Genomic DNA, 23,703 nt, shown 5'->3' on the forward strand with positions numbered 1-23,703 from the left:
ATCGCTGTCTTCAGTTCATTTCAAAGCAAACTTTTCTGATGGTTGGTGAATCCCTTTTGAAAATGAGAAGGGTGCTGGGAGTAAGGCTGAATACTTCGTCTTTATGCGGTCATGGGCAGACTTGAACTTGTTTGGGTTTTGAGTGATGTGTGCAAATGATGCTCTTTCTGTGAGGGCATGTGCCTCTGGTATTTGGGTTGAAGGCAGCAGGTGGATTTGAGCGCGCTGAACCTCTTGTCAAAGGTCCTCCCTGACCCCTATGGCCACTCTAGCCCTCAGATGGGAGAAATGCTGAATTTACATCCCTAATATTGCTCTTCTTCAAACAGGAAAAAAAAAAATGTCTCCCAACAGGGAAGAGCTGGAAGGTTTAAACTTTGAAAATCTTGACTGTTAAGTGAGTTTGAATACATCACATTCCTCCTATGCAAAATGTTTTTAATCTCCAGTTTAATGTAGTCTATTTTTGCTATATGTAAAGTATTTTTATACGGCTTGTATCGTGATAGTTTAGCAATAAAACGATTAAAAGGAATGGTGACTTTGGTCTGTCTTCTGCTCTAGCAAAAGTGCTCTCGGAGTCTCTATGTTTTGAGTTAATAGTAAAGGACATTTTGGTTTTCTGTGCCCACTTACTACGTTCATTTACTCCTCATCTCAGTCCTCCAAGGTATGCACAAAACATCTATCTTCATCTATCTCTGGGCTGCCAGAGCACTTGCCCAAGGAGAGAAAATAGATACAAGGTCAACCTGGATCTGCCGGATTCCTTCACTGTCTCTATTAAGTAGCACCCAGGCAGGCTAGCAATGTCCACCTTATCCCAGTTCAGAGGGTTCCTGAGCATTTGCAGCCAGCTGGGCTGAGCTGGTCACTTGGAAGGCAAAATCAGTCCACTTTCGCTTCACAGAAATTCGCCATGGGGGGGGGGGTGCACCACCACAACTTCACCATTCTGGGCTGACTATCTGAAGACAGAGACAGGGAGGGAAAGAAACCACAGTGTTGCAAGGCTCAGTCCAGTATAGTAGGAAGCAAGCTAGTATCTAGGTCACACACATGGCAAAGCAACTACACTATCCAGGTGAGCTATTTTGCTTCCTCCAAAGTTTTTTAAAAGCACCTTTTTCTATTACTGCAACAAACAGAATTAGCTATTGTAACTAGAACATTTTGCCTGGCTTCCTTCTTGAAAGACCTTTTTGCCCTTATAGCTAAAGCACCTAGAAGTTTGGAAGTAACTACTCTTCAAGTTGAAACACATGGAAAGTTCACCCTACTCATCCCAGGGAGAGTGTCTCCACCCCACTAATGACCCTTCACTTGAAATGTCTTTTTTTTAAAAAAAATTATATTTATTTTCTTTTGTTGCCCTTGTTTTATTGTTGTTATTGTTGGATAGGACAGAGAGAAATGGAGAGAGGAGGGGAAGACAGAGAGGGGGAGAGAAAGACAGACACCTGCAGACCTGCTTCACTGCCTGTGAAGTGACACCCCTGCAGGTTGTAATCCGGGGGCTCGAACTGGGATCCTTATGCTGGTCCTTGCGCTTAGCCACCTGGACTTAACCTGCAGCGCTACCGCCCGGCTCCCTGAAATGTCTTCTTGAGGGATATTTTAAGCCCCCTTCTAGTGCCTGGAACAATCTTTACTCTATACCTGAAGTATAGAGTATAGCCCTGAGAGGTGGAGGCTAACCACTTTACTATCGTGAGTGCTCACAGTCGCCCTCTGGTGGTTTCTCTGATGACCAACACTATATATATATATACATATATCCTATTTTAATTCTTTTGTGTGTGGGATCATTTGACATTGGGCTGAAATGCTGATCTAAGGATGATTCAAATTGTTTATGTAGATGGAATATTTCTCTGTCTCTTCCCCCACCCCAGGACCCCACATACTAGAAACAACTCTGCCACCCCGTGGATTTTTGCTATAGCTGTGAAATTTTATCTATTATCTTCACAGGGGTTTCACCATCTGGAGCCAGCTAGAAAGAGGGAGAGGAGAGAGAGAAAAGAAGGAAAAGACATCACAGCACTAAACCTCCTCCAATGTGGTGGGGGACTTTAACTCTGTGTGTAAATTATTTATCGGATAGAGACAGACACCTGCAGCACTGCTTCACCCCTCAAAGCTTTCTCCCTGCAGGTGGGGACTGGGGACTCAAACCCAAGTCCTTATGCATTGTAACGTGAGCTCAACCAAGTGCGCCATCACCTGACCCCAACTCACTTCCTAAGAATCTTCTGAACACTTGCTGACTAGAAAGCCAGTCATATTAAACAGAAGAAAAGGCTAGACCTACACAGCCATTCAAAAAACCAAAAGCAAGTATATTCTCTACATGTGTATGTAAGCCACATCTGGCAGACGCAATCAGATTCAGCCTGTGCCTCTTTCTCTAGGTATAAAATGAGGATAGAAATCATCCCCAACTCAAAGGTGCATAATAGATGTTCAGTGTTGATACAATATTTCACCATTTAACAAACAGATTGAAGATTCTATGGAGGCTGGATTTTGTTTTCCCAATACCTGGAAGGAGACATCCTGACATAGAGTCTAAAATGTCCTAACTAGATTGTTAAAGCCAGGAATGCCAGCTTATTTGATTACTGATGTTCAAATCCTGAATTAAAGGGGCATACACCGTAACACCCAACTTCTCCACCTTGGGTACCTCTGCCAATCTATGGATTCCCCTTGTTAGCTAAGTAAAAAAGCATGGCGCTTTTTTCTACATCAGAACACTGATCTAGAAAGCACATGGGGTTTTTTTACAAGCTAAAGACTTGGATGAGAAAACAAAATGCTGTCTCCTATGCAGCCTGTTTAGGTTCATAAACTGGAGGGGAAGCTGGTTCCTAGACAGAAGCAGTTTGATTAGGAAACAATGTTAGAAGGGAACAGAGACCATTAAAGTGCCATTGGGTGGGTGGGAAGATAGCTCAACTTGTAGAAGACCAAGCTTTCACGCCTGAGGTTCTCAGTTTGAATCCCACCACCAAAAAAGTACTCGAGTGGTATTCTAGCTTGTTTCTCCCTTTCCTTCATTCTACTTCATGTGAAACTCTCACATTTAATACCCCCCCCCCCCCCCCAGATACAGAGTCTAGGTAGATAGAGCTGAAAGAGAGCACACAGCAAAGCTTTCTCCCGTGCAGTGGAGGCCACACTCAAACCAGGGTAGTGTACCTGACAAAGCAGTGCATTATACAAGTGAGCTATTCTGGCAGAAAAATAAACTGGAGGAGGAGGAGGATGAGAAAGAAGAGTTGGAGTACTAGTAAGAGCAAAGGGCCAGCAAGTGGCCCACTGGGTAGAGTGCACATGTTACCAAGCACAAGGACCATGTTCAAGCCCTGGGCCATTACTCTGGTGTTATCTGCAGACGGGAAAGCTTTATGAGCAGTGGAATGGTGCTACAAAGCCCCCTGCCCCCCCCCCCCCCACACCCCTTCCTCGCCTCTTACTTTCTAACAAAAAGGAAAAATGGCTGCCGGGAGCAATGGAGTTGTGCAAACACTGAGCCCCAGTGATAACACTGATAGCAAATAAATAAATAAAATAAGATAAAGTAAAGTTAAAGTCATATCTCTGTTTAGGGATTCCCCAATAACTATGATAAACCCCAAAGAGGCACCTGTGGTAAACTACATGCCATTTTAGGTACCAAGATTAACAAGGCTAGACCCATCTTTCCCCCAGTGGAGCTTTCCACTCTAGTCTTTTTCTTTAACCTCCAGACGAAATTCAAAGCTGAACTCATTAGCATATATGTAGCTGTCATTAAGAGGTGGAAATCCTGCCTTGTCCCAGGATTCCTAGAAGTCATGGTTACTAGAAACTCAGAAACTCTGGAGCCCTGCTCTGAACTCCAGACACAAAAGGATGAAGACAATCTGAACCACTTATTCTATGGGAGAGGGGGCACCGAAAAAAAGCACAGCCTTCTCAGTATGAAACACCAGTAAGTAACTCTAGAACCCATTTGCAGTGGGTCCTCAGAATACCAGGTCTGAGTAGGAGCCCTTTGCAATTAAATGGCACTGAGGAAAAGTCCTCACAGGACAGTGGCCTTGGGATTTACATACAACCTTTCCAAGAGTTTGCAGACTTGTATGTGCACCTGTCTGGTGACTTCTCTGTGTGACAACCATCAGCATTTCTAGCTCTTTGTGCCTCTGTCTTCCTGCTTCCCCATCTTCCTCCTAACCCTCCAGCCCTCCCTCCTCAAGCCCTGTCTTACCCACTGGCTTAGAGCGATAACATTAGTAAGCAAGTGTATGAGGATGGGGACACAGACCTCTGGTGATGGGAGTGGTGGAAAAAAAAAAGAAAAAAAGCAAGTGCATAGTCATCGTCAAAACCCTGGAAGTGAGCCTGGACACCCAAGGTCTACCCATCAGCAAGTTGTGATGGGACAAACTCTGAAACCTAGCACGCCTCTTGGTTCCACGCCCACTGGACCACCCCACCCCCCACAGCCAAGGTTCATTCCTGCCCAGCTGCCCACACAGCAGCAGAGTGAACTTAGAGAAAACTCCTCACTCCACACCTCTGTCTAAAGTGTCCCACTGCCTTCCGTTTACAATGATCTTGTTCCAACTTCATCAACGCTGTGATGGATCAATAAAAAAAATCTAATTTAAGACACACAACATGGTATTTCACTATACACAAAGTCATGAACCCATCCCCAAGAATCAAGCTATTGAATACGCATTATCATCTCGTTTCCTTTCTTTTGCAGTGAGAATGCTTGAGATCTACTCTCTCAGCACGTTTCACATAAAGGTTAACTCTAGCCGCCCTGTGGTGCAACAGACATCCAGCACTTTTTGACTTCACAACTAAAATGTATTCCCTTTGACCAGCATGTCCCTGTTTTCTCCTCTGTCCTACTCCTTGGTAATCACTTTTCTGCTGTTACTACAAGTTTCACTATTCTGAATTCCATATAGCATCTTGCAGTATCTGCCCATCTCTAACTCCACATCATAAAAGAGTTTTCATTGTCCCAAATGGCAAACTGTCCTTTTTTCCACATAATATTTATATTACGTTGCACTATATATATATATATATATGCACACATATATATGTATATATGTCCATATATACAATAGCATATATTTATATACAAATAGAATATATAGAAAATAACATATACAGGGGCCAAGTGGTGGTATACCTGGTTGAATGCACATGTTACAATGAGCAAGGACCTGGGTTCGAGCCCCCAGTCCCCACCTGCTGGGGGGGGGGGAAGCTTTGCGAGTGGTGAAGCAGTGCTGCAGGGATCTCTCTTCCTCTCAATTTCTAGCTGTCTATATCCAGTGATAAGTAAAGGTTAAATTAAAAAAGAACATATACACAAAGTCAATATTAAATGTATTTATGTGTGTACATATACACACATCTCACATTTTCCAACTTCTTTCATATGTCAGTGGATCTTTGGGCTGTTTTCATAATTTGATTACTGTGAAAACATGGGCGTGCAAGGGAGAGGACATGGGCAGAATATTCACCACAGAAGACACCCAAAATGCTGAGAAACACATGAAAAAAATGCTCCAAGTCTCTGTCAGAGAAATGCAAATAAAGACAATAATGAGATACCACTTCACTCCTGTGAGAATGTCATACATCAGAAAAGGTAATAGCAGCAAATACTGGAGAGGGTGTGGGGTCAAAGGAACCCTCCTGCACTGCTGGTGGGAATGTCAATTGGTCCAACTTCTGTGGAGAACAGTCTGGAGAACTCTCCGAAGGCTAGAAATGGACCTACCCTCTCATCCTGCAATTCCTCTCCTGGGGATGTATCCTAAGGAACCCAACACACCCATCCAAAACAATCTGTGTACACATATGTTCTTAGCAGCACAATTTATAATAGCCAAAACCTTGAAGCAGCCCAGGTGTCCAACAACAGATGAGTGGCTGAGCAAGTTGGGCTGTATATACACAATGGAATACTACTCACCGTTTTCAGCCGATCTTGGATGGACCTTGAAAAATTCGTGTTAAGTAAAATAAGTCAGAAACAGAAAGATGACTATGGGATGATCTCACTTTCAGGTAGAAGTTGAAAAATAAGATCAGAAGAGAAAACACAAGTAGAACCTGAACTAGAATTGGCATATTGCACCAAAGTAAATGACTCTGGGGTGGGGTGGGGGAGAGAGTACAGGTCCAAAAAGGATGACAGAGGACCTAGTGGAGGTTGTATTGCTATGTAATACAAGAAATGTTATGCATATACAAACTATTGTATTTACTGTCAAATGTAAAATATTAATTCCCCAATAAAGAAGAAAAAAAACATGGGAGTGTAAATATTTCATTTAGATCCTGCTTCATTTCCTTTGGAGACATCTACCCAGAAGTAATGTAGTTGGGTTATATGACAGCCCTATTTAGGATCTTTTGAGGAAACTCCATACTCTTTTCCATAGTGGCTGTACCAATTTACATTCCCAGCGGTTCACAAAGGTTTCTTTTCTCCTCCACTTCCTCACTAACACTTTGACTTTTTGATAAAGCTATTCTAATATCTAGTTGTGGTTTTGATTTGCGTTTTCCCTGATGGTTATATACCTATTTTATTGGTGGTTTTTATTTTTATTTTTTTCCTCCAGGGTTATTTCTGGGGCCTGTGCCTGCACTGTGATTCCACTGCTCCTGGAAGCCATTTTTTCCCCATTTTATTGGACAAGACAGAGGGAAGTTGAAATAGGAGGGGAAGATAGAAAAGGAGAAATAGGGAGTCGGGCAGTAGCGCAGCAGGTTAAGTGTAAGTGGCACAAAGCGCAAAGATCAGCAGAAGGATCCTGGTTCAAGCACCCGGCTCCCCACCTTCAGGGGGTGAAGCAGGTATGCAGGTGTCTGTCTTTCTCTCTCCGTCTTCCCCTTCTTTCTCTCCATTTTTCTGTCCTATCCAACAGTGAACAACACCAACGACAACAATAATAACCACAACAAGGCTACAACAACAAGGGAAACAAAAGGGGAAAAAAAAGGCCTCCAGGAGCAGTAGATGGTACAGGCACCAGAGCCCCAGCAATAAGCCTGGAGGCAAAAAAAAAAAAAAAAAAGACACCTGCAGACCTCCTTTACCACTTGGCTTGTGAAGTGACCCCCCCATGCAGGTAGGGAACAGGAGGCTTGAACCTGAACCCTTGTGTGGGTCCATGCTCTTCATACTATGTGTGCTTAACAGTGTTGGGTAGTATGCCACCTCCCCCTGGCTTCTGCTTAACCATATGCCTATATAGGGATTTACTGATCCAAAGCTTTGGTCTATTTACATAAATCACTTTTACATAAAGCACTCCAGGGCATTGGTGGTTCAGTGATAGGATTCTTGCCTGCTCCACCCCCTCCTTGTCACACCCTGATCCCTTCTTTGTCACACCCTGATTTTCACCAGTCACTTTTCTCTCCACCCTCTCTATATCACATCCTGTTTCCACCCTACTTGGAGAGTATAAAAACAGCTGCTCTTCTGATTAAAGACACTTGGAAATTGCTTTCCGGCTCTGAGAGTTCCAGAGTGTATCTCCTGCGGAAGTTAGTGCGGCACGAGTTCCTGATCCCTCTCCCACGCAGCAGCCTAGATGGGCTCCAGTTGAGTTCTCTCCAAGCCAGAGAGCACTAGCTCGGGAAGAAGTACCCTCAGGCTATCCCGGCAAACAGGGTGCGCCACTTCCTGGCCCCTTGTCATTTGGATGTTTCCTTGGATGGGAAAACACCTATTCAGTGGTTTCACCCATTTATAATCAGTATATTTTGGGGTATATATTGCTCTCAAGTATGAATGCCTTACATATTAACAGTAACAGTGAATGATCTGAAAAGAGGTCAAACCCACTTTAAAGTTGTATCAAAAATGCCGGCAATAAATTTAATCTGGAAGGTTTAAAAGCCTACATACCAGAAGCTATAAAACAATGGAGAAATTAAAGAAGGCACAAGTAAATAGAAATATATCTGGGTGGACATAGGTTGGAAAGTATCAATGCTATTAAAATGTACACACTACGCAAAGCACCTACAGGTTCAATGTATCCCCTATCAACACCCAGGGCACTATTCATACAAGTATTGGGTTGTCAGAAAAGTGGATCATGATTTTCCTGACAACTTCCAATAGAAATATATATATATATATATATATATATATATATATGTACATATATATATATATATATACAAACATATATATATATTTTTTCCAAAAGACTCCTGATAGTCTAGGCAATCTTAAGGCAGAGAAAAAAAAATACCTGTAGGCATCACCGTTTGCAATTTCTAATTACATCACAGAACTGCAGTGGCCTCACCAGGGCAGTACTGGCATAAATAGACACATACATAGGCAAAACAGAAAGGAGAGCCAGAAATAAATTTGTACTTGTGGGGTCAATTACTGTGTCTCTTCAATAACTTGTGTTGGGAAAACTGAAAAGCCATATAGAAAATAATGAAACTGGAGCCCTCTCTTACACCACCCACAATTCAGCTCATGAGGGATTAAAGACCCAAAGCCCTGCTACTCCTAGAAGAAAACATAGGGGTGCATTCCTTGATAACAGTTTTTTCAATGTTGTTTTAGATTTGATACATAAAGCATAGGCCACAAAAGCAAAAATCACCAGGTGGGACTCTGTCAAATAGCAGTTTGTCACAGAAAAAGAAAAACCAGCAAAATGAAGGCAACTTAATGAAGGAGTGGGCAAAACCTTGTGGAATGTTCTTCTGAAGATGGTCAGGTGCCGGGCACTCAAATGCACACATTTCCATGAGCTAGGGCCTGAGTTCAAGCTCCTCTTCCTTCCGTGTGTGTGTGTGTGTGTGTGTGTGTGTGTGTGTGTGTGTGTATGACTTCACAAGTGGTGAAGCAGGTTTGCAGGTCTCTCTCTCTTTCCCTACCTCACCCTCCCCTCTCACTTTCTGCTATATCAAGTAAAAGGAAAATAATAAAATTTAAATTAAAAAAGAATGTTATTCAGACATGTAGCCCCTAGGACATCTCCACTGACCCCAACAGGCCCCAGCACTGCCCAGAGCAGGTGTAGGCCACCTCTGAGATTTGTGGTGGGGATCCTGGCCACCACTCCCTTCCCATCTATGCTCTTTACCTAGGAGCATCAGACTTCCAAGTCAATCATCATCTTCTCATTTGTTAACCCCACGAGACCTTGCAGACTCCCACTTTCTGAAAGGAGGGAAAGCCCCCAAATATATTTTCTTTGCCCTTTGGCCTCCCAGCCCACAGAGACCAAACCCCCAGACTCAGAGTACACCACACAGATGAGTGGTGTGACTGGGTGATTGGCAGTGACTTCTATTGAAGCCTACCACATACCCCAAGGGCTACTCCCTCAGGGGAGTAGATTAGCACCAACTAAGCAACGGAACAGAAAACTAGCTCATGACTTACTGTCTGGAGGGCAAGGATTGGCTGGATTGTGTCTCCTCTGGAGGCTCCAGGAGCAAGTCTGTTTCTTGTGACCAAGCTACAAGCTGACCTCTACTCAGTTACTGCCTCTCAGCCCTCTCCTCCACCTTATAAAGACCCTCATTGAGTAACTGTTTTCCATCTACACCATGCCTCGGCCTCGCGTGCGCTTAATGTGCAGCTTGGCGATACTTACTCTCGATCGCACTCTGTCATTTCACGAACATCTCATAAAAACTGCAGCAAAGGTGGGCGCGAGGAATAACATCATTGCAAGACTGGCCAGCTCCTCATGGGGCGTGAGTGCTTCCACACTACGATCATCCTCTCTGGCATTATGCTATTCCACTGCAGAATACTGTGCCCCAGTATGGTTCCGTAGCCCCCATGTCTACTTGGTCGATTCCAAATTATATTCCTCCATGAAGATAATTTCTGGAACCATCCATTCCACCCCGGTTCCATGGCTGCCAGTTCTTAGCAACATCGCCCCGCCAGATATTCGTCGGGATGCGGCATCATCTAAGTTCATCTCCCACGTCTATGCTCGACCGGACCTGCCAATATACGCGGATATCTTCGCCCACCCTGTCCAACGCTTGACGTCTCGTCACCCAATCTGGTCCCCTACGCCTACACTGAACTTCTCTGTTCCAGACTCTTGGAAACAGAGTTGGCAGTCAGCTGAGGTAAAAAAACAAACACCTCATCACAGACCCCTGGCACGTTATGATTGGGCCCTCCTCAATCGCTATCGAACAGGCCATGGCCGGTGCGCCGCTATGTCCCATCGCTGGGGAGCCAGAGATGACCCGAACTGCCCCTGCGGCTACAGACAGACTATGACCCACATAGTCAACGACTGCCACCTCTCCAGATTCAAAGGAGGTCTCGAAACTTTACATCAGGCTCAACCTGATGCTGTTGACTGGCTACGGAAGAAGGGCAAAGGCTAGAAGAAGAATCTTCCTACCCCATCTTGACTTTGGCTATTTAGTGCTTTTCACGTCCTGACTCCTTGCTCTCCAAAATTCTTCTTGGTCTGTGCTTCTTCATTCAGTCACCATGCCTCAGAGCAGTGGTTCTTGAATGTCGGAGTGTACCAGAAAGCAGGGTGGGGATTGCCCTACTAGACTGCTGGCCTCATCTCTAAAGAAATGGATGGAGGAGGCCGGGGAACCGTCAGGAGGCCCACATACTTGCTTATCCACCTGTCACAGAGAGGTTCCCAGCAAGCATCTACTTTGTGGCAATGCTAATGGAAGTGACTGTCATAAGACAGGATGCAGGATGTTCTGAGAAATACTATCTTCTAAAATTAAAATTAAAAAAAAGTAAACCACAGGCTCTAGGGAACAGCTTGGGCCTGGAGTGTGGCCTCCACTTTCATCCTGCTCAGTAAGCATGTGACCTTAGGCAGGATACTTGACATTTCTGTGTGCTGTCCCACCCCAGCCCTCCACCACCTAAAGATTGTGCCATGCTATGCTATTCTGTGTTATTCTATTCTATATCTTTTTAAATATTTACTTATTCCCGTTTGTTGCCCTTGTTTTATTGTTGTAGTTATTATTGTTGTCATCGTCCTTGGATAGGACAGAGAGAAATGGAGAAAGGAGGGGAAGACAGATAGACACATGCACACCTGCTTCACTGCCTGTGAAGAGACTCCCCTGCAGGTGGGGATCGGGGGACTCGAACCGGGATCCTTACACCGGTCTTGCGCTTTGCACCATGTGCGCTTAACCCGCTGCGTGACCCCCTGACTCCCTATACTACTCTATATTTGTTGTATAGAGGCAGAAAGAAATTGAGAGGTAAGGGGGACAGAGAGAGAGAGAGAGAGAGAGAGAGGGACCTGCAGCACTGCTTTACTGCTTGGGAAGCTTCATCCCTACCGGCTCAGAACCAGAGGCCTGAACTACTGCCTAGTCTCAAGATTTATTTTTTAATATTTGTTTTATTTTATAGGACAGAGAGAAATTGAGAGGGGATGGAGAGAGAGAGAGGGAGAGGGGGAGGGAGAGGGGAAGGAGAGGGAGAGGGAAGCGGGGGAGAGGGAGAGGGAGAAAAGGGAGGGGGAGAGGGAGAGGGAGGGGGAGGGAGAGGGGGAGGGGAAGGGAGAGAGAGATGGATCTGTGGCTCTGATTCACTGCTTGTGGAGCTGCCACCTTGCAGGTGGGGACTGTGGACTTGAACCCAAGTCCTTGCATATGGTAATGTGTGTGCTCAACTAGGTACACCACCGCCCAGCCACTCACCTAGAGATTCTGAAGGAGCCTCCTCTTGTCTACTTGGGTACCCTGGTCCTCCCCCTCCTTCACCTTGACTCTCTCCTGGCTCCCGACATCAGAATTTTATAGAAGCTCCCTAGAGAACTGATGCACATCAGTTTGCAAAACAAACAAACAAACAAACCCTGAAGTGAACAAACTTTCTAAGAATTTGTGAGAACTATGGTGGTTATCTTTGGGAAGTGGGAGGTGAGAGGGTATGGATACAGAACTTGGGTGGTAGGTGCAGTATGGAACTATACCCTATAATCTTACAATCTTGTAACCCACTGTTAGACACAAATTAAAAAAACATTAAAAAAAAAGAATCTGGATGTGCCCTATGTAAATCAACCAGATGTAAACACAAAACATTATCAAGCCCATGATCACCTCCAGCCACATTTCTGCTCTCTCCACCTTTCCTAGTGCAGAGCCTGTTGGGTAGTATGCCAGCTCCCCCTGGCTTCTGTTTAACCATATACCTATAAAGGGATTGATTTGATCCCATTCAAAGCTTTGGTCTATTTACATAAATCACTTTTACATTTACATAAAGCACCACACTCCCTCCAGGGCATTGGTGGTTTAGTGGTAGAATTCTCACCTGCTCCACCCCCTTTCCTTGTCACACCCTGATCCTCTCCTTGTCACACCCTGATCTTCCACCAGTCACTTTTTGCTCCACCCTCTCTATGTCACATCCTGTTTCCACCCTACTTGGAGAGTATAAAAACAGCTGCTCTTCTGATTAAAGACACTTGGAAATTGCTTTCCGGCTCCGAGAGTTCCAGAGTGTATCTCCTGCGAAGTTAGTGCGGCACGAGTTCCTGATCCCTCTCCCACGCAGCAGCCTAGATCAGCTCCAGTTGAGTTCTCTCCAACCCAGAGAGCACTAGCTCGGGAAGAAGCACCCTCAGGCTATCCCAGCAAGAGCCTAGAAAGATTTGTCACATTTCTTCCTCTGCCTCTTCTCCTGCTCACTCCTGAGCCACTCCCTGGGCTGTACCCACCAGGGCCCTCAGTCTGAAGCAAATAGGTCTGCCAGAAGTCCCCTCTGCCTGGGCATCTCTGCAGGATGGGCATTGCTGAGTTCTCTCTGCTTGTCACCTGGCCCCGTGTGCTTGGTGCTCAAGACTCCCTGCTTCCCTGCACCAGCTCATGGCCATCCCCTCATCCTCCACAGCTAAAAGGCAGCCCCCCAAGCTTCAGCTCCAGCATTGTGGTCTTCAAGCCCCTGGGTGAACCCCACCACTCTGACTGCCATTCCAAGACAATGTTGTTGCACTCATTTGTGGTCCCTCAGCCACTGACACTGATTTGTCTCTGCTCTTTAACACTGTCACAGCCAGAATGGACTCATCTTCCCCAAGTACCCTCTCAGAACATGCCACCACTAGCTACCCACCGGCCAAACACAGAGCCCTAACCCCAGCCTCATAGGCTTAACCAACCACTGGCTGATCATTTGCTTTCCCATTTCCTGTGCATCCCTGAACTCCTGGCTTCCAGCCAGACATGCCCCGAGAAGGGCTTTCAACCCATCACATCAAAGAGAGTCTGCCCAGGTTTCTGTTCAGAGCAAGCTGTCTCCTTCCCATGCTACTATGCTACCTTTTGTGTTATTTTTTTTCAATTTTTAAATTATCTTTATTTATTGGATATAGACAGCCAGAAATCAAGAGGGAAGGGGGTGATAGAGAGGGAAAGACCGAGACACCTGCAACACTGCTTCACCACTTACAAAGCATTGCCCCTGCAGGGAATGCTTGAACCCCAGTCCTTGTGCATTTTAATATGTGCGTTCAACCAGGTGTGCTGCCACCTAGCCCCCTTTATGTGTTTTTGTACATCTTCTTGGTGGAACTTATTTTATTTTGTTTTATTTCTTATAATTTTCCACCAGGGTTATCACAAGGGCTTGGAACCAACCTACACTACAAATCCACTGTTCTCGGCAGCCATTCCCCCCCCCCCCATTTCTTTTTATCTGATAGGGCAGAAAGAAATTGAAAGGAAAGAAGGGATAGGAAGACAGACAGAGAGAGAGAGAGAGACCTGCAGCACTGTTTCATCATTTGTGAAAGTTCAAGTAGGGACCTGGAACTTGAGCCCAGGTATTTGCACATGGAAAGGTAGAACTTCTACTGTCTGACCTTTGACCTTGTCTTCCTGTGCACCCAGCCCCAGTGCCTGTAACAGGGGTGAAGAGAGTGGCAAGGTGCTGTACTGTGTACCCACTCACAGAGCAAGTGCCTGATCATGCACACACACACACACACACACACACACACACACACACACACACACACACACACTTTTCTGAAAGACATGTCCAAACTGCTTGTGGCCACCAAACTTAGAGCCCAGAGGATGTCCATACCTTTTGGAACTATCTGCATTTTTTTTTTTTTTTTTTGCCTCCAGGATTATCGCTAGGGCTCAGTGCTGACACTACAAACCCACTACTCCCGGTGACCATTTTTTCCATTTTTATTGGATAGGACAGAAAGAAATTGAGAGAGGAGGGGGAGTTAAAGAGGGGGAGAGACACCCACAGACCTGCTTCACTGCTCAGAAGTCCCCTGAAGGTGAGGAGCTGGGGCTCAAACCTGGATTCTTGCATGGGTCCTTGTGCTTTTTTCTTTTTTAAAATATTTATTTATTCCCTTTTGTTGCTCTTGTTGTTGTTGTTGGATAGGACAGAGAGAAATGGAGAGAGGAGGGGAAGACAGGGGGAGAGAAAGATAGACACTTGCAGACCTGCTTCACTGCCTGTGAAGAGACTCCCTTGCAAGTGGGGAGCCTGGGGTGGGGGGTGCAAACCTGGATCTTTAAGCCTGTCCTTGAGCTTTGTGCCACCTGCACCCTGCACTTAACCCACTGTACTACCTCCTGACTCCTGGTCCTTGTGTTTTGTACTATGTGTGCTTAAGGAGGTGAGCCACCACTGGCCCCCCTATTTGCATTTATAAACAGTTTATTATCATGGAAATGTGAAAGGGGTGGCCAGGCTATGGATCACTGGGTGGAATGCTCATGTTACAGTGTGCAAGGACTCCTGTTTAAGCCCTTGGCCCCCACCTTCAGGGTGAAACCTTACAACTGCTGGAACATGTCTTTTTCCTCTATATTACCCCCCTCTCAATTTCTGTCTTTATCCGAATAATAAACAAACTATATCTAAAGAGAAGGTGAAAGGAAGGTAGCAAAACACACCTGCAACAAAGCCACTGTGGCATGGCTATTCCCCAACCTGAAGGCTCTTAACTGCTGCTCCCTGCTTGGACTCTCACATTGTGATTTCCAGCAGATCTCACAGCTGTGAATAACCCCTGAATTAAAACTTGACTGGTCTGTGTCCCTCCACCTGGCTCTGGTTCCTGGCCCTCCATGGTTTGTTCTACCCACAGAAGCCAGAGGGACCCTTCTAAATGTGAACCCTTGCCCCACCCTTCAAAGCTCCACCTCACTCAGAAGAAAACCTAGCAGCTCTCAGGGACCCAGTTCGACTCATTGCTGGCAATCCTGCCATAAAAATGCTGCCTTCGTATTGTTTCTTGGAAAACGGTCCTGCCTCAGGGCCTTTGCACTTGCCACCCCCCCCCTTCCTGGACTATTCTTTCCCTTCACCTGCATCATTCTTCAGGGTTCTGCTCACAGTCCAGTATAGACCACTCTAGCTAACTGGCCCCCCTGCTGCCCATTGTCTCCACACCCTGCTGTGTCACAGTGCCTGCTCTGTGACTTCCTGGTTGCTCCTCTTCACCACGTGAAGGCTAGTTCCTGCTGGGCAGGGTGAGTCTCTGTCCAGGCCACAGCAGTGCAGTGCTTGGCTCAGGCTCCCTGCCTCTGATTTAAAATCCTGCAGTGAGGGTGTTGAGGTTGTCCAAATGGCTGGCTGGTGATCCATAGCTCTGAGCCATACTTGGGGATTAGGAACAGAGTCTTCTGAGTGCAATAACATCATTATTGATGTTTGACATTTGACCCAGAAGCTAATCCACCTCTGCGGAGAACCTGTACCCATTTCTCGCAAATACCTTGTACAAAGCAACCTGTGAGAGCTCAATGCCATTATCCTCTTCGCATAGCTGGGGAAACTGAAGCCCAGATGACTGTAATCAAAGCTCCCACTCATTCACACACAACAAGTATTGAGTCGGGCGGTAGCACAGCAGGTTAAGCGCATGTGGCGTGAAGCCCAAGGACCATCATAAGGATCCCCACCTGCAGGGGAGTCGCTTCACAGGCGGTGAAGCAGGTCTGCAGGTGTCCATCTTCCTCTCCTCCTCTCTGTCTTCCCCTCCTCTCTCCATTTCTCTCTGTCCTAAGAACGATGACATCAATAACAATAATAATAATTACAACAACAATAAAAAGACAAGGGCAACAAAGGGGAAAATAAATAAATATTTAAAAAATTAAGCAAAACAAAACCAAGTATTGCGAGATGTCAACTATGTGCCCAGAAGAGAGAGTTTCAGATACTGTGGTAGAGTTTGCATTAGTACAGCACAGAGAGCATGTGGCTGATCAGCAGGTGCCAGAGGAAGGAAGTGGCAGGGCAGGACAGAAAATGAAGGAGATGGGGCGGGTGGGCAGGAGGGCAGCGAGCACTATCGAATGTGCACCATACGCCCACGCCACACCAAACTTATCCCCAGAGCCATGTCACTCTGACTGGGACCAGGAATTACAGGCCCTCTGGAGTGCTGCCCAGGGGTCTCAGTGTCCACACCCAAACACAGCCAGGACTGTACTCATTTGCCAAACCAAAAAGAGGAGGAGGAAAGGGAGGGGGAGAAAGAGGAAGAGAAAGAGGAAGAGGAAGAGAAGAAGGCTGTGCCAAAGTGAGTGTGGAGGTTTGTCTTAAGCTTCTAAACCCCTGGACCTGGCTATGAGCAATAGCATGGAGAGGCATGTCATTCCCACATGCAGAAGAGGAGGAGGAGGAGGAGGAAGAGGAGGAGGAATGCAGTCTCCTTCCTTGGCCAAGCTGACCTGGCAGGAGATGATGGCCTTCTGGTGTTGTTTGGATCCCCTGAAGTGCCACCTAAGTGGGTGCAGCTGTTGGGCTTCCGTTTTTAGAAACGTCCACGTGTTGCCGTGACACCAAATACTTTCCTTCCTAATGAGCATTTCCCCCTTGAACATCTAAACGTGAAAAGACATATCCTCTGGGTGCAGCCAAGATAAAGTTTGCGCAGAAATTCCCCTTCATGCTAAATATTGTGGCAGTGCCCTACCTCTGGGAAGGCAGAAGTGGGGATCCCTATGGAGCCCCACTGCCCCCTAGAGGATATGCCTTAAAGGCCCAGCTGGGGATGCTCAGTTCTGGACCCCACCCCTCTGCTCTCACCCAGGACCACCTGAAGTCCCTTTGCTGAGTGAATGATGTGGAGGAGACCCGGAGTCCCACTGATCAGGTCAAGTGTCTGCACTGCAAGCCAAGGCCCAGGTACTCATCATGCTCGTCCCAGCACAGTAGCTGATGCCTGCTAAGCTTCTGCTTCTCCAGAGACTCTCTAGTTCACACTCTGAAGAGATTAAGATGTCCCCCTAACTTAACCCAAACGAATCCAGCATAAAATGAGATTAGGAAGTTGAAAAAATTTCAGAGTTTGTATGATGACTACCTTGATGTCTTTGCCATTAGAAAAAAGAAGGAAGTTATTTTAGAAATTGGAATTCATAGTTCTACTAATGTGCCAGCAATGCGAATATGTGCTTTTTTGTGTGTGTGTGTAAGCAATTGCTTAAAGATTAAGTACTAAGAGTGCTGTGGTCCTGTGGGCTTTCCATGGACTCCCTTGGGTTGACTCCATACAATTACATTGTTGTTGTTTTATCTCTGAAGCAATGGTGGCACAACGTGCGCAAGATCACACAGCTAAGAAGTGAATTGTAGATTCCAGCCTCATCTTTCTCAGCACAGATGCACAGATCTAACAGAGGCCTTCAGCCCTGACTTCCCTGGTTAGAGCTGGTCTCCGACCCCACCCCACCCCTACCCTACCAGCGCTCTCCCATGTTTTCTTTGCAGTGGTAGCTGCAGTGTGGAATTACTTTTTTGCTTTTGTAGGTCTGCCCCCAAGTCAGCTCCATGAGGGCAGAATCAGGGCTGTTGGGGTTGTTTCAGCAGGGCACCCCAAACAGGGGAGAGAGAAAGACAACCTCTATTCTAAGAAGCTCCCACTATTTACAAGAGAAAATAAACCTTATTGACTGTTGTAGATTGAACAGTGGCCTCCCCCAATGTCTACCAAGGACCTATGAATGTGACTTTATTTGGAAGAAAGGTTTTTGTATATGTAATTAAGCTAATGGTTTTCCTCCTCCTCCTTCTCCTCCTCTTCCTCTTCTTCCTCTGCCTCTGCCTCCTCTTCTTTTTCTCCTACTCCTTTTTAAAATTTTATTCATTTTCCCTTTTGTTGCCATTGTTTTTTATTGTTGTAGTTATTATTGTCGTTGTTAGATAGGACAAAGAGAAATGGAGAGAGGAGGGGAAGACAGAGGGGGAGAGATAAATAGACACCTGCAGACCTTCTTCACTGCCTGTGAAGTGACTCCCCTGCAAGTGGGGAGGTGGGGGCTTGAACCAGGATCCTTATGATGATTGTCCTTGCACTTTGCGTCATGTGTGCTTAACCTGCTGTGCTACCGTCTGACTCCCCTCCTCCTCCCTTTTAAGATAAAGTCAGAGAGGGAGGAAGGGAAAGAGAGAGAGAGAGAGAGAGAGATCATAGCAACAAAACTGCTTTCAGTGAAGTGGAGGCCCAGCTCAAGCCTGTGTCATGCACATGGCAATGCAGCACACTATCCAAGTAAGGTACTTCATTGGCCCTAAGCTAATGAGTTCAAGATGAGATCAGTCCAGATGATCTGGGTGAACCTTGAGTCCAGTGACAAGTGTCTTTGAAAGAAGCTGAAAAGATAGAGACATGTGGAGCCAGGTAAAGATTAGAATTGTGCTGCCATAGGCCAAGGGATCCTGGGGCCACCAGAAACCAGGAAGCAATGAAAAGGCAAAATACTCCCCTGTAGTTTTTGGAGGGAGCACAGGCCTGCCAACAACTTGATCTCACAATCCAGCTTCCAGATATGTGAAAGCATACGCTTCTCTTGTCTTAGGCCATTCAGTTTCTTAGGAGACACAGGAAACAAATGAATTGAACCACTCCAGATGACCTATCAGCACTCCAACATCCCACAGGAAGGCTCACTGGACATGGGCTCTAGGGGGCGCCAGTGAGGAGCTGCTTCTGCAGGCAGAGCAGTCAGTTCAGCCCTGCCTGCCTATCTGGAGTCCGCCATTTGCCTGCCTTTCATAGAATTCTCTTTCCAGGGAGTCGGGCGGTGGCGCAGTGGGTTAAGCGCACGTGGCGCAAAGCGCAGGGACCGGCGTAAGGATCCCGGTTCGAGCCCCCGGCTCCCCACCTGCAGGGGAGTCGCTTCACGGGCGGTGAAGCAGGTCTGCAGGTGTCTATCTTTCTCTCCTCCTCTCTCTCTGTCTTCCCCTCCTCTCTCCATTTCTCTCTGTCCTATCCAACAACAAAAAGCAACGTCAACAATGGCAATAATAACCGCAACAAGGCTGCAACAACTAGGGCAACAAAAAGGGGGAAAAAGGCCTCCAGGAGTGGTGGAGTGGTGGATTCATGGTGCAGGCACCGAGCCCAGCAATAACCCTGGAGGGAAAAAAAAAAAAAAGAGAAAAAAAAAAAAAAGAATTCTCTTTCCTTTAGCTCATGCTTCTGTTTCAGGTGCTCCTTTCCTGCCTTCACCCCTCCAAGTCCACTTCCTGCTTCGTTTCCCTAACCCTCTGGCTGGAAGTGACATCTCCCACTTTTCTTCTCTTAAGACCTGTCTCTCTCAGGGAAGTGGTCACTTTGTGCATCCCTGACCCCTCAGGCCCCTCAGGGTGAAGCACAAAGTAAAAGCAGAGAGCCATGTCTTAGGCCAGCCACAGCTTCTGTTGCCCCCCACCCTTGTACAGCTCACCTTCCACTCTCCTTCCCTGAACCTTGACCTCTGACCCCACTCACACCCTACCCACCACCTCTGCCTGCCCTCTCCCAGCCTCACCAGGCTCACGCCTCTGCCACAGGACTGGTCAGTCTCTGCCTCAACAGTCCACCCTCGAGTGAGACCTCTGGCTCCATCCCCCATGAGGCCAAGGTCATGACCATCTCTAGTACTTGACAGTTTGGCTCAGACCTGGGGTGCTAACGTTACATACTACGAAGGGATATTGTGTCGAGTGAAAGGAGGCACTAGATGTGACTCCCTAGAAACCAAGTGGTTCATTTTAGTACTCAGTGATAATAGCAAGTGTCCTGGAGGTTGATGATATCAATGATGATGATGACAGTTATCGTTATCACTCCCAGCTGACATCAGCCTATAGGAAGAGCTATTCAGAGGAGAAGATGGCACCCCGACTTTAACTCTGGCCACATCCCCTAGAATCTGAAATGTGGTCCTGGGGCACACATACACCCAGTGCTGGCCTTCATCCACTCAGTGTCCTTTCTCATCGTCGGTTGGTTTCTGTGGTGCTGAGGGATATTTTCAAAATGAGATGAGCATATTTCTGAGGTCAACTTCTAATCAAAAAATGACTCCCAGACAGTGCCCTGGTTTAAAAAAGAAAGCTAGAAGAAATTGGGTGAGTCATCATCCAAACCATCTGAATGAAACAAAGACACAACAAACCCTCTTCTTGCCTCTTGCGCCAGAAGGGATTACCTCAGTCTTGCAGAGATGCAGCTGGAGGGAATTAAAGGGACTCTTGGGTTCCCTCAAGATAAGTGACGATGGCACAGCCACCCAGCCATGACTCATGGTGACAGGCAGAGGCCAGCAGAGTCTAGAGTCTTTGGAGGGGCGTGTAGCAGGAGCTGTAGCTCCCAAGACCTCTGAGCTCATGTATGTGGGAATTATGAGACCCAAAAGTGGCAGACCTAGGGAATAGTGGGTGAGAGATCAGCAAAAGCCCTAAAGTTGGGATAACCCCACCCTACCAGATCTTCCAGAAACCTAGGGGATACTGCTGAACCCACATAGGGGTTCTCATTGTCCCAAATGGGCCCCCAGTTGATTTTGTTTGCAATGTCACTAATCCTCCCTTCAAATTCTCCCAGTCAGGGCCCTGTTTATTATCCGTAACCCTCACCATCTAGGGCAGAATGTTGCACAGTCATTATCCAGAAGTCTCTAGGCTCCCTTTTGTAATGTAATATCTGCCAAAGAAGAAACTTGGAAGATTTTTCCAGAAAAAAAAAAAACAAAACCTGTTTTCTGGAAGTAGGAGGGAAGCCTGCTGGGACAGCATTGAGGAGTGAGACTGAGTAGGCTGCTAGAAATGGAAGCCAGGCCCCACCAAAAGGGGCAACCTACCCTCAGGATTCTTAAGATGGCCAAATGCCCTGGGAGAATTCACTTACTGGCAAGTTGAACTACTTTTTAATATAACAACAATAATACATGCACAAGAGGAAACCCTTTTGTCAAGAACAAGGAAAAGTTTAACAAAAAACTTTGTCCACAGAGTACTCAAAAGCCCCTCCCCCAGTGGTGTCAATTCTTAGTTTTGAATTTTCTAAAAATAGTAAAGTTTACTTTTAGTAATATATCTGCTTCTACTTCTTGAACTATCAGCTTTTGATGGTATTGAATAATCCCTTCCACTAAAAGGAGATTAAGATAATAGGACTTCTATCTGTCCGTCGATCCCAAGTATATTATTTTAACTCTATGAAATTGGAAGTTGGTATGTATGATGTCAAATTACACCTTTGCTATATCCTTACTGGGCATCTTGAAGGAAATGTCTTCTCTGTGTTTTTGTTTCTTTTCTTTTCTTCTTCATCTTCTTTTTTTTTTTTTCCTCCAGGGTTATTGCTGGGGTTTGGTGCCTGCACTATGAATCCACTGTTCCTGGAGGCCATTTTTCTTATTTTGTTGCCCTTGTTGTTGTCATTATTATTCCTGTTGTCATTGCTGCTGTTGTTGGATAGGACAGAAAGAAATCAAGAGAGGAGGGGAGACAGAGAGGGGGAGAGAAAGACAGACACCTGCAGACCTGCTTCACTGCCCATGAAGCTAGCCCCCTGCAGATGGGGAGCTGAGGGCTTGAATCGGGATCCTTAAGCTGGTCCTTGTGCTTTGCACTACATGTGCTTAACATGCTGTGCTACCTCCCAACCCCCTGTGTCCTTGTTTCTTAGCAAAACATGGGTAATTAATAATGATTTCAGCTTCATAAAACTGGCATAGATATAAAACATATTAATTCACATACATGCCTAGCACAGTGCCTGCTATGTAAGTTTCAATAAATGTTAACTATTATTTGCCACTATTCTATTCTAGAATTCACTGCAAAAACTGAAAGCCAATAAATACCTAGATAATATAACCAAGTAAAGGGTATTCACTGAGGAAATGTGAATGGCCCCATGGAGAAGGAAATAAGATCCTGGTTCTTTAAACCTTTACTGCCCAAATGAGAATCGCCCAAGTGTCAAATCTAATACTCTTTAGATAATTCTATATTATTAATTTTTATGTTTATTTATTTTTTATTATTGGATAGAGACAGAGAGAAATTGAGAGGGGGGAGACAGAGGAGAAGAGAGACAGAGAGATACCTGCAGACCTGCTTTACTGCTTGTGAAGCATCTCTCTTGCAGGTGGAGAACAGGGGCTTGAAACCAGGATCTTGCTCACTGTAGCATGTGTGCTCAACCAGGTGCACCACCACCTGGCCCGACCTTTCTATATTATTGCCAATTAACACTTTAAAAAATGTGCAATGTTATCTTCTTTCTTAAACTTATTTTTCAGGAGATAGATATAGATCCTTAGGTAAATATTTCTAATCCTAGAGTACATGGATTTAGAACTTCTAAATTCTTGAATGCCTAATTTTTGTTTAGTTATATAAAGAATTCTAGATGTGTTATCCCATGACCTGAAAGACAAAATTTTCTCAGTCTTTTGTAGTTCACCACTTTTTAAAAAAATTTTTTAAACTTGCAAAATTTCCAGGGGGCTCACTAAATAGCTCACTTGGATAGTGTGCTGCTTTGCCATGTGCAAATTTAGTCCCCACTGCACTGAAGGAAGCTTTGGTACTGTGAGAGTGAAGTCCTAAAACCTAGATACAGACCAGGTCCCGTGAGATAGAGCATATGTTCACAGGTATCCATAAACTAGGGCAAAATATATACCTGAAAGCAAAAGTACACAATAGTCTGCAGTGAGTCCCCCCCAACACTTCATCTGCACTATCCAGGTCCATGATTGCTCAACAATTTGTTTGGCTTTGTATGTATTTGTTTGGCTTTTCAACCACGAGGTTCCAAATGCTAGCATGATGCCGACCAGACTTCCCTGAACAGAAGACCCCACCAATTGTGTCCTGGAGCTCCACTTTCCCGGAGCCAAAACCTACTAAGGAGAGAGAGAGAGAGAGACAGGTTGGGAGTATGGATCGACCAGTCAATGCCCATGTTCAGTGGGGAAGCAATTACAGAAGCCAGACCTTCCACCTTCTGCATCCCACAGTGACCTTGGGTCCATACTCCCAGAGGGTTAAAGAATAGGAAAGCTATCAGGGGGGGCGATGGGATATGGAGTTCTGGTGGTGGGAATTGTGTGGAGTTGTACCCCTCTTATCCTATGGTTTTGTTAATGTCTCCTTTTTTAAATAAAAAAAAAATTTTTTTTAAAGAAACCATAGTATCAAAGCTTCCTTCAATGCAGTGGGGACTAAGTTTGCACATGGCAAAGCAGCACACTATCCAAGTGAGCTATATGTGAAATATATATGAAATTCAAATCAAGTTTCCAGGACTGTGCACATAGCTCACCATAAAGAGTGCCTGTATTGCTGTGTGCAAGACCTAGGTTGAGCTCTGGCCCCAGTTGGAGGTGCTATAGCAAAGG

At 45.7% G+C, this 23,703-nt stretch overlaps 1 long non-coding RNA gene across 2 annotated transcripts in view; it reads right to left on the bottom strand.

Annotated features, from left to right (window-relative positions):
- Positions 1-23,703, bottom strand: part of LOC132536755 (uncharacterized) — a 187,362-nt gene that overhangs the window by 6,967 nt on the left and 156,692 nt on the right. The window lies entirely within an intron of this gene.

The sequence above is a fragment of the Erinaceus europaeus genome, chromosome 1 (genome assembly GCF_950295315.1).
Source record: "Erinaceus europaeus chromosome 1, mEriEur2.1, whole genome shotgun sequence".
Taxonomy (NCBI): Eukaryota; Metazoa; Chordata; class Mammalia; order Eulipotyphla; family Erinaceidae; genus Erinaceus; species Erinaceus europaeus.